Genomic DNA, 14827 nt, shown 5'->3' on the forward strand with positions numbered 1-14827 from the left:
GTTCGCTGGCCGCCCCGCATTGGCGCTCGGGGCGGCCGCGCCCCGCCGGGCTCAGCCCGGGCCGCGCCCGGGGCCGGCGGGAGAGGCGGCTGTGCCGGGACCGCTCCTGCGGGGGTGCTGCTTCCTTCTCCCGCCCTCTTTTTTGCCCCCCGCTTTTCTCCTTTTTTTAAGGGCTTTCGGTCTCCTCCTTCCTCTCTTCTCTTCTTCTCTCCCTGCCGTTCTCTCTCTGGGGGTTCCTGCGTGCGTTCGCGCTCACTTGGCGGCTGTGATTCTTCTGCAGGAACGCGGCGGGAGAGCAGCCTTGTCCTGGGGGTGCTGGAGGCGAGGCGCTCTTTCCGGGGGTTCTTTCACTCTCCGCCTGCGGTAAAAGGCAGTTCTTGGGTGGTTTGGTGCGGGACTGAGTGAAGGAAAGCATTGTTTGTGCTCCCAGGGCCAGGATTTTGGGGCTGGGGTGTTCTCATGGATAGCGTTAAAGGATGGTGGGAGCGTGCTGAGATGACACGGCTGAAATTCAGGCAGTTTGGTCTGCAGTGGGCATAATCCAGGAATGCAGGGATCGAAAATTTTGGGGCTAAAAGGTACTTTCTAGTTTGGGCCCTCTTCCTGAGGGAGATGCTCGAGAGCATGGTGATGGGCCTTGAATGGAGCATCGTGGGTTTTCTTCCTTTTTGTGTTTCACGTGGGTGTTCTGTAAATATATTCTTTGGTGGAACGTCTTGCAGTCGGTATGTTCAAGGAAGGACCGTTTCTCCTTGTTGCCCTGATTATTGGGGTTAAATAGGTGTATTGCTGGAAATATATTTCCAACAGAAGGAACGGGGCTGTGATTTTTAATGGTTTTATTTCCTGTGCAATGAGGCACCTGGCCTGCTTGGTGTCTTATCTTAAAGAGCTCTGCTCAGACAAGAAACTGCTTTTGAAGGGGCAGGAAACAGGACATGATCTCATTTGTCCATGTATGAGAAACAAAAGGATTGGCCTTAAATACTGATTGCCAGGAGCTCTGTGTGGCTGTCAGGGTTTTTTTTTTTTAATTCTGTAGTCTAGAGAATTTTGCTTCTGCATTAATTTTGTGGGTGTTTTGGTGCAACTCTGCAACCGTTTTCTTGAGAATAAAGAATCTCAAAGTTTTGAGAGTTGCGTGAACTGGATGAATGTTCAGTGGAAAGGTGGTTTGGTGATGTGGGCTTGAGAGGTCACTGTTTAAACTGAAGTGAGGGCTTGGTTGTCTCTTAGGCCACTCCTTGGAGACCAGGATTGAGGCTCTGTCTGGCACCTCAAGCCCTGCCTTGCTGGGCGGATACATTGCTTGTATGAAGTTCTTGGCTTTTGTAGATAATAGCCCATGAAATATGTATAACTCAATATACAGTTGCTTCTGTGAGTCTTGGTAATATAAATATTCTGTGTCTTGGCAGTTTAGTAGCAATTTATAAAATCTTTGCTCTCATTTAGACTTTCCATAATGGGAGCCCTGGTTTTTTGTAGAGCAGAATGTTACATCAGTCTCCAGTTTTAACTTGGGCTCCTGATCCAGTGCTATAGATTTATGGGATGCACCTTCCATAGGTCCTGTGTCCCTAGGGAAAGTGAAACAGGCCCCAGTGAGCAAGGGAGGGATGATGCAATTCCAAGCCCTGTGGGTTTGGGGCTGTCTGAATGAATGCTGGGTGGCAATTAAGAGAAAGAATGGAAGTCAGAGCAGGATTCTGTTCTGTGGGGCCAATTTCAGCCAGGTGTCCTGCAGGGCTGGGAATTCCTTTGTTGCAGGCTGATTTCCAGGCTGAGGAATGGCAGGGATGTGAGAGTGCAGAGAGGGTAGGATGAATACCATATAAGGGGTGGTGTGGATAAAATGAGGAGATGAAAATCTTGCAGAAGAGTTCAAGCCTTGCACAGTGCTCCTGCAGAGGAGTAAATCCTTGTGTGCTGGACTGGGGATGTGAGAGAGAAGGAAAAACACTTCTCTTCAGAGGCTCCTGCAGTAGTGGAGGGTTTGGGGGGGAAAACTCCACCACGTGAAAATGCAGCAGCTTCCCACTAGCTGAGGATGGTTGTTGGGCTTGTAATGACAGCACTGCTGGTGGTGTTTTACTGGTAGAACCAGTTCGTCTTCTGTAGGAAATTTTTCCTTTGCTCAGCCTCATGCTCTCATTATTTTTGGGGTTTGGGTTTTACAAAACTCGGTAGAAGCTTATGGGTGAATGCAGTGTGAAAATAAAAGCTGAAATTTGTGTGAGGACGTGGGAGAAAATAATACTGAGTATTGGTGAAATGAAAATGGAGTGCACGGGAGTCTTAAAAAATGCGTCAAGAGCAGAGGAAGATGAAGTCCTAATAAAAATCAGATGAAGACAGCTTTTATGTCTATGAAGAACAGGCTAACAGAAATAGACTGTTTTTATTACAAATACCTCAGCCATTACATAACATTCTAAGTCAGTGCTAACGAGCTCGTCTGTTACAGATTGCAAACACATACTAGAGGGAGAAACTGTTTAACATTCACTTTGTTCGTGGTTTAAATTATCTGACACTGCCTTGATTAACGGGGAAATTAGAGTGCAGAATCAGCCTTACATGTCTTCAGTCTGAAGGATGATGGTGATCAATTTTAACTGATGTTTATTTGAAAATGATGTGGGCTTCGTTTCTAGGGTCTTCCAGCACCAGAGACAGGAATGGCTGCACTTTATGTTCAGCTACAGCAAATGCACAAGTACCGCCTGAAGAACTGGGGCATCACCCAGTCCTGGGTAACTGAGAGGAGTCTCTTAAATACCAGTTTAATCAATGTACAGCTGATTCCTAAGTGAAATGTCAGCCTTACTGGATTTTTACCTAGCTGGACTTAGTTTGGCAATGACCAGGCTACGCATTTTTTGCTGCTCTGCTTGCTTAAGTTAGCAAATCAAACTTTCTGTGCGTAGAAAAGCAGCCCTTCTCAGGCTGTCCTCATGAAATCAAATAAACCACTACACCTTGGTTTAAAATTCATGTTTTGTAAGCAAATGATTGTTGCTAGATTTTACTGTTTGTAAATTTTAACTTAAAATTTCAATCTACAGTTATAATTTTAAGGAATGTTTGCAGCAGCAATGATTTAAGATGTACTTAAAGTCGTTTGAACCTTCAGCTAAGGTGGAAGTGCAGCAACATTTGCTTTTCGTTTGAGAACTCAATAATTTCCTCTCAGTTAAAGACCTGATACCGCTTTAGGACTTCTGTTTCAAACTCACCAGATATTCCAAGTCTGAAGGACCTCAGTCTTAATATCAATGAAATGATGTTTTCATTTTGAAAAAAATAAATACTGATTTGTAGAGCTTGTTTTTTAGTTATGTTTAGGACAGTCTGTGCTTTGTATAGGTGCACAGCAGAAGTCCTCTAATGAAAAGGAACAAGAACATTTTTCCTTGACAATGCAAATAAGAAAGATGTATTTTAGCAAGAAAAACTTGCCTTTGGCTTGTGGCATTTCTCAGTGATTGCTTTGCTGGAGTCACCTTGGTTAAGAGATGTTTTTCATGACACAGATGAAGCTACCAGCACGGGCAGCTTTGTGGGACACACAGAGCTTTGGATAACAAAAAGTTCCTTGATAAGTATTTTGATAATGTATTGAGCCTGAATTATTTACTGCATCTTGAAAGCAAAGTGTCAAGGGATGTGTGGGTTGTTTTTTTTCTGAGCAGAGTAAGCAGAGAACCAAGAGCAAGTGAAGATGTTAAAGCTCCTCTGCAGCCATTTGGCAGATACAAGTTAACTTCCATGGAAAATGGATTCTGTAGTGCTGAGAGACAGATGCATAAAGCTGCCTATGCTGATAAGGCTTTTTAAATTTAGCTTCCTATCTTCTTTTTTCCCCTTTTTTTATGGTCTGAAGTCGACCCTTACTGTAATTAACTGGTGTTGTCCAGAGCTGTTGTCAGTGTGGTGTTGGCAGCTGCATCTCTTCCATGCTGAGCATTCCTTAGTGAACAAGGAGATGTGTCTGTTCCAAGAAATGAGTGAGTCACAGGGAAAAGCATGTAACCAGAGATCCAGAGGATAATGGCCAGCAGGTAGAAGAGGCTGTGAGTGGCTGTGAGCTCTCTCCAAGCTGGACCAGACCAAGGAACAAAATTCTACCACCTTTATATGCATTGCAGTGAGATTTTTTTTACTGGTGCTGACAGTGTGTTACAAGCTGGAGCATTTGGCAATCCTGGTTCTCACTATCACAGTGGGAGTGTCTTAAAAACCTTCAAAATATGCTGTAACATATCTTTAATACAGAGAAGAAATTATGTTTATTTTTGATGTACATGAGTCAGGTTAGGAATATGATAGGAGTAACGGGCAGCAAAGAATTTGGGCAAGGTGGGAAGTTTTGAACATGGTAACAAGTAGCTTAAGCCATTACATAACTGATTAGAGTAACTGGTTTTAACTTTTTTATATAATTGTGAGGTTGTGCAAGAGTTCAAAACTGTTTTTTTCTGTAGGTTCTTACTGTTGAGTGTTTCCATCTTCATGTTGGACCCTTCAACAACAAAAATACCTTGAGAAGATGAACAGAAAAGAATTGGGGGAAAAAAGCTGGCAAAGAGGGGATTAATTTTGGTACATGTGTTGTAAAGAAGAGGGGAAATCCTTAAGGATGTAGCCCTAGAGTGGTTCTTGTGCACTGTCAGAATATTCTGTAGGAGCTCATGAACAGAGGAGCTTGCCTGAATGTTATTTCAAAGCAACTTCTAACAAATTTCCAAAATAAAACCCCTTAGATGTAATTATTTCTTATTTAAGGATTAACTTATTAATAGGGGCTTTGGAAAAACAAGTATAGAAATTTTACTTATTTACAGTTGAGGTCAGGGATACTTTAAAGATACAGAAAAGCATGATGAGAAATCTGCTGCTCAACATTGTTGTCCCTGGGGAAGAATGCTGAAAAAAGGTCTCACTTCCTCTGTGAAAAAACATTAATTATTTCACTGGGGCTTGGAAATCGTGGTAAAGGAGCAGGAAATAGAAGTTTTGAAAGAGATTCCTTGAGTTACTCCCAGAAAAGGAGTGATTTAACTTTTTTCTCCTAATCTGTCCTGCTCTCTTCCAGTGCCCAAGTCTCTACATGGGGTAGGTGGGAAAGGTTGAAAGTGTGCCACCAGCTCAGTGAGGGTTGGTAATAAAGAGGCTTTTGCAGTAAGTGTTAAAGTGAAAGGGAAAAAATGAAACAGTGGAAAGACGGGCATTGGCTGTAAATGGCTGCAGCTCGTGCTCATCTGTTGGGAATCTGGTCTTTTTTATGTATTTATTGATTTTCTTTCATCAGCTTCCTAGAAGGAAGTGTTTTGCACCAGCTTATCACTGGGACCAACTTAGGAGTGGAGTCCTGCTGGCCTCAGCTGTTGTTCCTGGTAACTTCCCCCAGGCAGCACCTGCAGAGGAGCAGACTCAGCTCCCCACAGAGGAGAGTTGTGAGGCTGCTGCTGTAGCCCCACTGTGGATTTATCTTTTGTCCTCCTTTCCTCAGCCTGACAGAGGAAACTGCTACTCAGGATGCCATCAAGGAGGGCATTCCCCACATCACGGTGTCTGTGTGTGGGGAGAAGGGCTTTGCTGATATTTTTGCCTTTCCAGGCTTCTGCTGGGTGGTGTGGTTCAGTTGAGCAAGAAACAAAGTGGTGCTTGTGACAGTCTGCTGAGTGTGCTTGTAATTTTTTATGGGATTGTTTGTGATCCTAACCATTAACAGATGCCTTTACAGAGAGCTGCTGTGGTCTGGATATACTGATCTAAATTAGCTATGAAGAAGCTTGGTGAATAGTTGTAATTTTTTCAGTTAAAACTCCTTCTGACAGGTAAGACAGGTCATGGTAATCTTTTGTATTCAGAGAAAATGCTGCCTGCCAGGCTGCTGTTTGAATCCTGCACTTTGATAGCAGGTACACAGCTTGTTTCTGCAAGAATTTGCCTTAATTTATTCCCTTATCTCATGCTCAAATAGGCAGCGATTCAGTTTTGTGAACTTTGAAGTTTTCTCATTCTTCCAAATAATGGAAATTTCTTTAATAAATGGTTTTGCAAATCTTAAAAATAAGTCTCATTTGGCATCTGCAAGTTGAAAAGCTAATTGGGCAAAAGCACTTGCATTGTTCTGTTCCCAGAATAATGAGAACGCTTATCATTATGATGCTCTCTTTAATTCTATAGAAACTGTTTGGGGGTTTTTTCTGGCCCTGGCTTTCTTCCAGTACTTCAAAACTCCTGCCTCAATTAAAAATTTACAATTTATGAAAGTTTCTTAACCAGCTGCGTGAAACTGGAAAATCAAAAATCTGTCTTGCAAAAAATTTGCTTAATGCTTGGTATCGAAGAAATCAGAAAAGACTTGTAAAGACATTGTCAGGCTAAGAAGAAATAAAATAGCCTGCTCTAAAAGTGACCTGCAGTGAAATCTGGGATTTTAGGTTTTCAGAAAAGAACAGATTTTTAGTTGCAACATGTTTGGTAATCTGCTGAAACATCTAAATATTGTAATTTGTGTCTGAGGATTGTCAGCACGTGGCCTGAGTAGCTGCATTGGGTTGGTGCATTGCCTTTGTCCACTTTGGTTCTGACCTAAGTGGGACGCTCACTGGCAGTCTCTTTACTGCAATGTCTTGAAAAATCCTTTCTAGCAGGGAAACTGATAATTTGAAAAGGGCTAACACTGAAGGAATGCTTCTAGTACAGGTATTGTTGGTTAACTCCTCATTTGCACTTGAGCTGTGGTTGTGGTATTGAGTTTGTCTCCACTGTTCTGGTTCATGTAGAATGAATGGGAAAATGAGCTGGACACCTGCAGTACCAGTGAAGGCTGTGCTGTGTTTACCTGGTCACCATATTCCACTGTGGTGTTCTCATCCTACAGTCAGGAGTGTTTTTGGCCTCTGGCAGCTTTTTAATCATGTATCAGTGAGCAATAAGGTTTGTTTTGCATTGCTGCCTTGCTGTGCCTCAACCCAAACTGGGAATTGCTCTGAAAAGAGCTGGACAAGTGTGATGGTCGTTACTCTTGGAAGCTGCAAGCAGGTATGTGGAGAGCTGTTTCATTAAACATGATTCCACATCACCTCCATCAGCAGTGGGAAACTCTGGGACAAGTGCAGCCTTACAAACCTGTGACTTACAGACAGAATTAAGATGTGCTGCAGTGTTGATGCTGGTGTGCCTGTGCCAGGATCAGCCTGGACCATTCCTGTAGAGGGGAATGCTAAGCCCAGGGTGCATTTGGCACATCCATGATTTCTGATGCTCATGACTCTCTGGTACCTGTGCAGTCAGGTTCACAATTTCAACCTTTAAGTCCCTTCTCTTTCGTATTTGATTGTATGCAAATTCCATCAGTCAGTTAGCCTAAAGAATAATTTCTCATGTTGCAAAGAAGTTTGAAAAAAATGACCAAAGTAAATTTTCTGAACTCAGAAACCAAATTAAAATCACTTCTATCTAGATATTTTAAACCAGTCATCAGGGTTTTTTTTTTGGCCAAGGACTTGAACCTTTGGACATCATGTATTTCACTTCCTCAAGGTACTTGACCACCTGAGTAGGATTTCTGCAGGAGTCTTACTTGCTTAAAAGTACTGCTGCTTGAGGTGGCAGATGTTGGGCTTTCAGTTCAGAATAGTAGAAGAGCTTTTGTTAAAACTCTGGTGATTCTTGTACCATTTTTCATTATCTAACCTTTGGAAATGCAAAGAATTACCAGAAACAAAATTCACTGAAGGGAGTTTCTTAATTTGACCTTGTTTGATACTTCACTTTGAAAATCAATATTTTTTGAAATCAATTTCTATTTTAATTGTCAAGTTATTATTACAATAGAAATGACAGTATTTAATTAGAAAGCTACAGCAGACAGGGGTATTATATCTTCTGCATGTGCAGTAGTTGAGAACTGAAGGAAGTTTTTAGAGGAAATTCCTAATTTCAGCATTTTGTTTTAAGAATAGCTGTATTTTTGCTTGTGAACATCTCTAAATTATCTCCTCAGCTCCTTGTAAAAGGCAGAAGTAAATGTAAGAGGTGTCTTGGTGAGCAGCTTCCCTTATTCAGTAGAAAGCTGAAGACCAAACTTGTGCCATTGGTGTAAAATGTGGAAGAAAGAGACAAACATTGGAAGCATTGAATTCTTGGATAACTGCATTGCTGTAGGTAATATTTAGATAGTATTTGTGAGGATACTGAACAGCTTTATTTGATGTTCTGAATAGAAACATGCAAAAAAATTCCACTAAATGAAATGAAAACTGCTTTATTTCCCCCCAGAATTCTTAAATAGCTGTACTGGCATGATTTCTGCCTGTGAGGGGAGGGGATGGGACCAGAATCTATCAGTTACCTAAAGTCACCTAAAAAGGAGAAGATTTCCTATGCTCTAGAAATACCAGAAATTATCTTAGCTGAAAGAAAGCAGCTGTGTGACACATGAAAATATTGAAAGCATTTTTGACAGTTTTATTGCCAGTGTGAGTTTAACCTGTCTGTGGCTTTTTAATCCCTTGTTATGTGGACACATTTAAGTCATGCTGATTCTCATTGAGCCTGCTGATCAAGTTGCTTTTGTCAGGGCTGTTCCACAGTAGTATGGTTTCACTGAAATATTCATGTTAAATAGATATTAAAATCTGTGGATAGAGACAAATTTGAGGTTTGCTGTACTTGGATCTGTGGGGTTTTTAATTATTGTTTCTTTTGTTCTGAAGAAAAAAAAAAGAATAGAACTCACAGATACTTTTTTTTTCTGCAATAATCATCCTAAAAGTTTGGTTAGTGCCATGTTAGTCTTAAAATGCTCCCAACAAAAATTCCCTGAGCTGTTGTGGTTTGTTGCTGATTTTCCTGTTGGAAAGCCAGTGTTTAGGTAATCAGTATTTCTCAAAAAAAATGGGTTCAACAAGCTGCCTTGCAGCCTTTCTAAGGCAGCAGATTTGCTTGCTCTGTAGATTGCTGGTTCAAAGTAACATATGCTTTGTGGTGAAGTTAGATTCTGAGTAGAGTTTTTTTTGTGGGTGGCTAATTTGGGTTGTTTTTCATTGCTTAGCTTAGCAGCTCTATTTAGACTGTTGTTGCATGTCTGTTACAATTGATGCTGACATATTTGTGGATGCCCATTTCTGGCATCCACAAACTCCATTTTTATAGATGCATCTGTGGGGATAATGCCCTAAAATGGCTGTCTTGTGTCATGGTGTGTTTTCCACCTGACACACTCAGCTTTGGTACTGTTTTGGAAAGACTTTCTTAGGCTTTAAAGAGGAGCTATTTGAGGAATGATTGAACTAGCAAAGCCTGCTGTGCTCCAGCTTTGTCTGAGGATGGAGTGTCTTGGTTCTGAAGAGCCAAACTAATTTTGATTTTTTTTCTGTTTGGTGGCTGTTAACTCCTCTGTAGGTTGTGGCCATCCTACAGTTCTTCCACTGAGGTGATGAGTGCAGAAGAGATGGTGATTAAAGGGTTTTCTTGTCCAGCTTGGCTTCCAGTCTCCATGGATTTTATCAGTGCTTTGTACCCTCTTTCAGGCTGTGCTGGAAACCAGTGAGCCCAAAATCAGGAGATGGAAGAGTGCTTTAGTGAGATTTTCGAAGGAAAGAGAACTAGTGTAGGTCTTGAACAAGAATGAACTTTACTGAGATCTACCCAAGAACTCTTCGAAGATTTGAAGAGCTGCTCTTCTTGTAGGTGATGGAGGTACCTGAAGAAAAAGCTTGGAGTCCCCAAAGTTTTCCTGCAGTTTTCAGCCTGCATAGCAGCAATCTGCTGGATAATGAACCTTGCTGCAAGTGGCTCTTGGATAGAAGGGAAATCCTGATTTGAGAGGCTTTATAAGATACTTGGATTTGACAGAGACTTCTTTGCTACCTAAGTGTTACCAGAGGTTCTCCAAGCTTGTGTCTGTGTCATATTAAGCTGATAGCGCTGAAGTTCTTCAGAATTCTTAGTAGTGGCATAAATGGCCAGAACGTTCGTGTATTTGTTTTGTTTTTGTAGATAAAAATTGGGCTAAAAATGTTGGTTCCAGAGGTGAAAGTCTTAAGACCATCAAGAAGAGATTGTTGATAAACATCCATGTCAGAGAAGTGTTTAATTGTAATTCCATTTTTTTTATTTGTGTGCAACCTTCCCTCTACAAAACCACATCCAGGCCCCATGTATTCAGTAATTTCACAGTGTTTTGGAGTGTCCTTTTAAAATAATAGGATTCCTTGAGACTGGGTTACAAAAAGCACAAAAAAGGCTTTCTTGGGTTCCGAGTGTTTTGACTCCGGTATCCTCTGTTTCTTTGTTTTAAATTGGCATTCTGTTTCTGTAATTCATTTAAATTGGTCTCTTTTCCAAAGATCACACAGTTGTTTTTCAAAAATAAGTATCTAGCTGGAGATTATGCTTAGTTTTTACAGTAGTGGGCAGTTTCTTCAGGTCTAGAATCTAAATATGCCAGACTTACAGTTGAAATGAAAACTTTGTCTGAAATTTTTAATGGCACATTTTTGTGTGCAGTGAAATTATTTTTTTTTAATTACTAACACTGATTTGGGAGCATCTGCCTCTAAAACAAATTGAATATGTGTTAAAAAAGTTTAATTTTAGAATTTAATTTTTTTTTAATTTTTTTTTTTAGTAGTTGTATTTGGTTCCAGGATTTACCAGAACCACATTGTTCAGTGTCCCAGAAACAAAGCTATTCTTAGAAAAGTGAAGTTATGGCTGGATACAAATAACAGATTTGTATATGATGGTTTTTACCCTTTCACTGCTTTAAGTGTGCTTAAAATAGTGTATGGAAATTCTTTCTGGATTGGTCTCTTGGTTTCTGTTTTGAAAGAGGTGCTAATGTGTCCCAGTTAGGAATAAACTTTCATGTAGTGTTTTTTGTGATGTTTCCCACTTCACAGATGGGCATTTGAGACACTGAGAGTTCAGATCTTCAGCTGGTTTGAGTCTTCAGTGGTGCTCTTTGCCTTAAATCATTCCAGTGCCTCTTTCTCCAAATGTGGCCAAAACTCAGCCCTTGGAGTAGACATGACAGGGACTAGAGAGCCTTGTTGAATAGGAATTATGAGAGTTATTCCAGTATTTTTAATGTTTTAAGAGTTAAATCCTGGGAAACTCCTGTCCAGGTTACCTGTTCTGATTGAGTGCCTGTGGGCTAAAGAGGTGTGGGCTGGGGGGTTAAGATGGAAGGACTGTATTAAATCTGACTGTAATACTGCTGAAGAAGTCTCTTGACATGTTGCACTAAAAACCAGACCTTTTTTGTCTAGGTAGGGGTTTAAAAATGCAGTGTGTAAAATACGGTTTGTCATCTGGTCTGACAAGAATTTAGGAGTTACGTTGTTAAATGTTTTCTTCTTCTTGCCACTCAGTTCTCAAAAGTGACCTCAAAATATGTGATACTTTTACCTTGTTCAAGTAAAACTTTTTTTTTAGCAGAGTTGACACCTTTTGGAGGCTGCAGTTGGCCCTAATGGAACGCTATGCAAAGTTCAGAGGAGTAGTAAATTGTATAAATTTGTATATTGTATAGAATATATATTGTATGGACCAATAATTGTATAAATTGTATTAAATTCTAAACGAGTTACAGAGGTGAATTCTAAAATGATCAGGAGAGCAGGAATTTAGTGGAATATGTATGATATGTGGGGTTTTGTTTGCTGGGGTTTTACTATTAAAAACATTTTTTTGTAGTCTGGAATCCCCTGCATTCAGTTTGTTCTTGTACCAGCTCTAAATGTCTAAGAAGGCACAAGTAAATGTTCCTTAACAGAGACCAGGACATTTAGAATTTGTGTCAGCTCCTTTGTGTACTGTTTTCTGTACACAACCTTCTGAGTTCCTTACAGGATTTAAAACAGTCAACCAGTTGGAGTCTGAAAAAATAGTCTGGTACAGAAATTAGAGTAATAATTTTTACCCTAAAATCTTCAAGCTACAGTGAAGTTCAGTTAACTTATTTAATAACATTGCAGAGCAGCTGAAGGGTAAATGTTTGCTCCAGAATTTTGGGAGCTTTGTGCTTTCTGTAGTTGTGCATAATGGTAACTGTAATAATTCAGAATGAGCAGCTGACTTGCTTAAATTTCTTAATGGTGCAGTGAACCCTGCCAGGTGCCATTATGGCTGGTGCTGTTCCTTTCCTTCTGGTGGCTGTCACCGTGCTTCCTTAGCTTGGAAAGTGCTCCTGACATCTTGTATGTGTTCTCAGGGCTGCTCACAGCTGCCTCTGGTACAGCACACAGCCTAAACCTAGTGCACAGCAGCACTTCACTGTGAGAACTTGACTAATAATAACAAAACATGGAAATGTTGCACAAATTGGGAATCACTTGGGGAGGAAAATGCTTGATGTGTCCTATGTTGAAACACCTCAAGTGTTCTATACAGAGGGAGTGATTCCAGTGCTCAGGTATAGGAATGTGGCACACACAACTGAAGTTTGGATGAAAAGTCTTGGAGCTGGATGGTTTCACATGGCTCAAAGTCATGCAGCTGTCTCTCCATAACTGATGTCAGGTGGCACTGGGTGCTTGTTTAATGTGTGACTCGGCAGGATGTTTGTTGAAGCCACATGGGCTCTTCAGAGGGAGGGTTTGTCATCCCTGGCTTGAGCACCTGGTCTAAAGTCTGATTTTGTAGGAATATCTTCTTTGGCAACCAGTATCAGGTCTAAGTGTACTTAAATATATATATGTATTGTATATTATTGAATATATTGACCTGCCTAATTCAGATGATTTATTTTGTGCAAGTCAGATTACTGAGGAAGGTGCAGTTTTAATCATTGTAAAACAGTTTATTTTTCTGTGTAGTATAAGTTGGGTAAAACTTATCACAACAGTATGAATTTTAATAGTATAAAAGGCTTAGAGCTCAGTTGTAATGAGCAGACTAATTTTTCTAAATTAAACATAAAAAGGGGTATTCAGGGAATGTAAAGTTTTCACCGTCCTCTGTTCTTGAAGCTGTCAAACGTTACAGAAAGAGCAGTTGTTACAGTGAAGGTCTGCCCAAGTATGGAATCTGTATTGCTCTGTAGAAAAGAGTGTTATTATGATTAAGATTTTCCATGTTTCATCTCTACCAGGGATGCAGACTTTGGAAGAATATGACAAAAGATTATCTTAAACCACCCTCAGAATGCTTTCTGCTTGCTTTGTCTGTATCTTTTAGGGCTTTGCTTCTGTTGACAGTTTTGGGGTAAAAAGTGACCCAAGTTGTCTTTTTTTTATTTGTTTTATTTGCCGGTTTCTAGATTTTTCACCATTGTGAAGCTACTTTTTGTTTACAAACACCTTGACTGGGATGAGTCTTGGGCCAAAAGTTAAAACTCTGCATGAGCTGTTTGCGCTTGAAAGGTGTGAGCGCAGTGATTGTAGTGTATGGCTTGATACAGTTACAGGCTCACCTGAAAGCTGGTTTGCCACCCTGTGCTCCTGGCAGTTACTGTCCAGCGCCTTCTGTGATGCTCCAGGATGATTGTGGTGGACTCTTTATGGTAAATCCATGGCTTAGATTCCAGCCACAGACTTGGCTGTAGGCTGTCCCTCATCTATCCAAAAAAACTACGCTGAGGCTGCAAGGTTCCACTAGAAGCCAAAGCTCAATACTCAGATATCTTTACAGGAAAAAGCCCACCTGGTCTGAAACGTGAATTTAGGCAAGCTTAGAGTTATCAATCAACCTTTCACTCTTCAGGCTGCCTCAGTACTTGCAGTCCAACATGTCAAGCTTTGCCCATCAGTGTTATTCATGGCCAGACTACTGCTTTCAGCCTGTCTGGAGACCTGAATCCAGGCAGACTCGTTTATCAGGCTGACTCTAGATTAGATACCAGGCTCTGCATTGCCCTTTTCTTCTGGAAGAAGATTGAGTTTACCAGAAGGTGTTCTGTGAAAGGGCCTGGCAGACTCTGTCTCTTCCACTCTTCTGTTCCTCTCTGTTCCCAGCCTTGTATTTATGGAAAAGAGTCCACCACAGTCATCCTGGAGCATCACAGAAGGTGCTGGACAGTAACTGCCAGGAGTACAGAGTGGCAAACCAGCTTTCAGGTGATCCTTTAACTGTGTAAGCCATACACTACAATCACTGTGCTCACACATTCTTTCAAATGCAAACAGCTCATCCAGAGTTCTGATTTCCAGCCTGAGTCTGTTTTGCTCAGTGGGCTGGGTTCACCCTTCTCCCATTCTGCATTTCATATTTTTGGATGACACACAGGATAACTGTTGGTGTAACGCTTGCTGTTGAAATAGCCAAGTGCTGACTAATCTGGGAGAAGAATCTGGGAGTTGCTGTCTTTTTCTGAGGGGAGAATATATTTCTTGGCCATGTGTGTGGCCCCATACAAGGCTGGAGATTGTCCCCTTTGCAGCAGTCTGCATGGATTGTAATCGAATAGCTTCTGGCCCAAGTTCTGCTGAAGCTGAGCCATCCCAAGGTTATTTGCCATCTTCATTTCTTTTCAATCATGGCTTGTAAATTGAGGTAGAAGGCAGAGGAGGATGGGAATGTTATCATACCTGTATAAATTAAATTTCCATGGTCTTTTGACATTGCTAAATGTCTGTCATGACCAAGTAGGTGCTTTTATTCTTTAGATTGCTTGTCCTTGCAGTCTCTTAATCCATGAGCACCTTGCATGTGAATCACGTTCCCTTTGAAGATCTGCACCTCTGGGTTTGACATGGGAGTTTGATCACTGAAGGGTTTGAGCAGGATGTCTTGCTTCTTGCTGCCTGCTTTTAGATTGAAACACAAGTCTTTGAGCATATATAACTCTTCTGGAATTCATATAGAA

The 14827-nt window shown here is 41.0% G+C and overlaps 1 protein-coding gene across 9 annotated transcripts in view; it reads left to right on the forward strand.

Moving 5' to 3' along the window:
* Positions 1–14827, forward strand: part of PRRC2C (proline rich coiled-coil 2C) — a 68928-nt gene that overhangs the window by 206 nt on the left and 53895 nt on the right. The window lies entirely within an intron of this gene.

This window comes from Pyrgilauda ruficollis, unplaced genomic scaffold (assembly GCF_017590135.1).
Source record: "Pyrgilauda ruficollis isolate IOZ18807 unplaced genomic scaffold, ASM1759013v1 scaffold47, whole genome shotgun sequence".
NCBI lineage: Eukaryota > Metazoa > Chordata > Aves > Passeriformes > Passeridae > Pyrgilauda > Pyrgilauda ruficollis.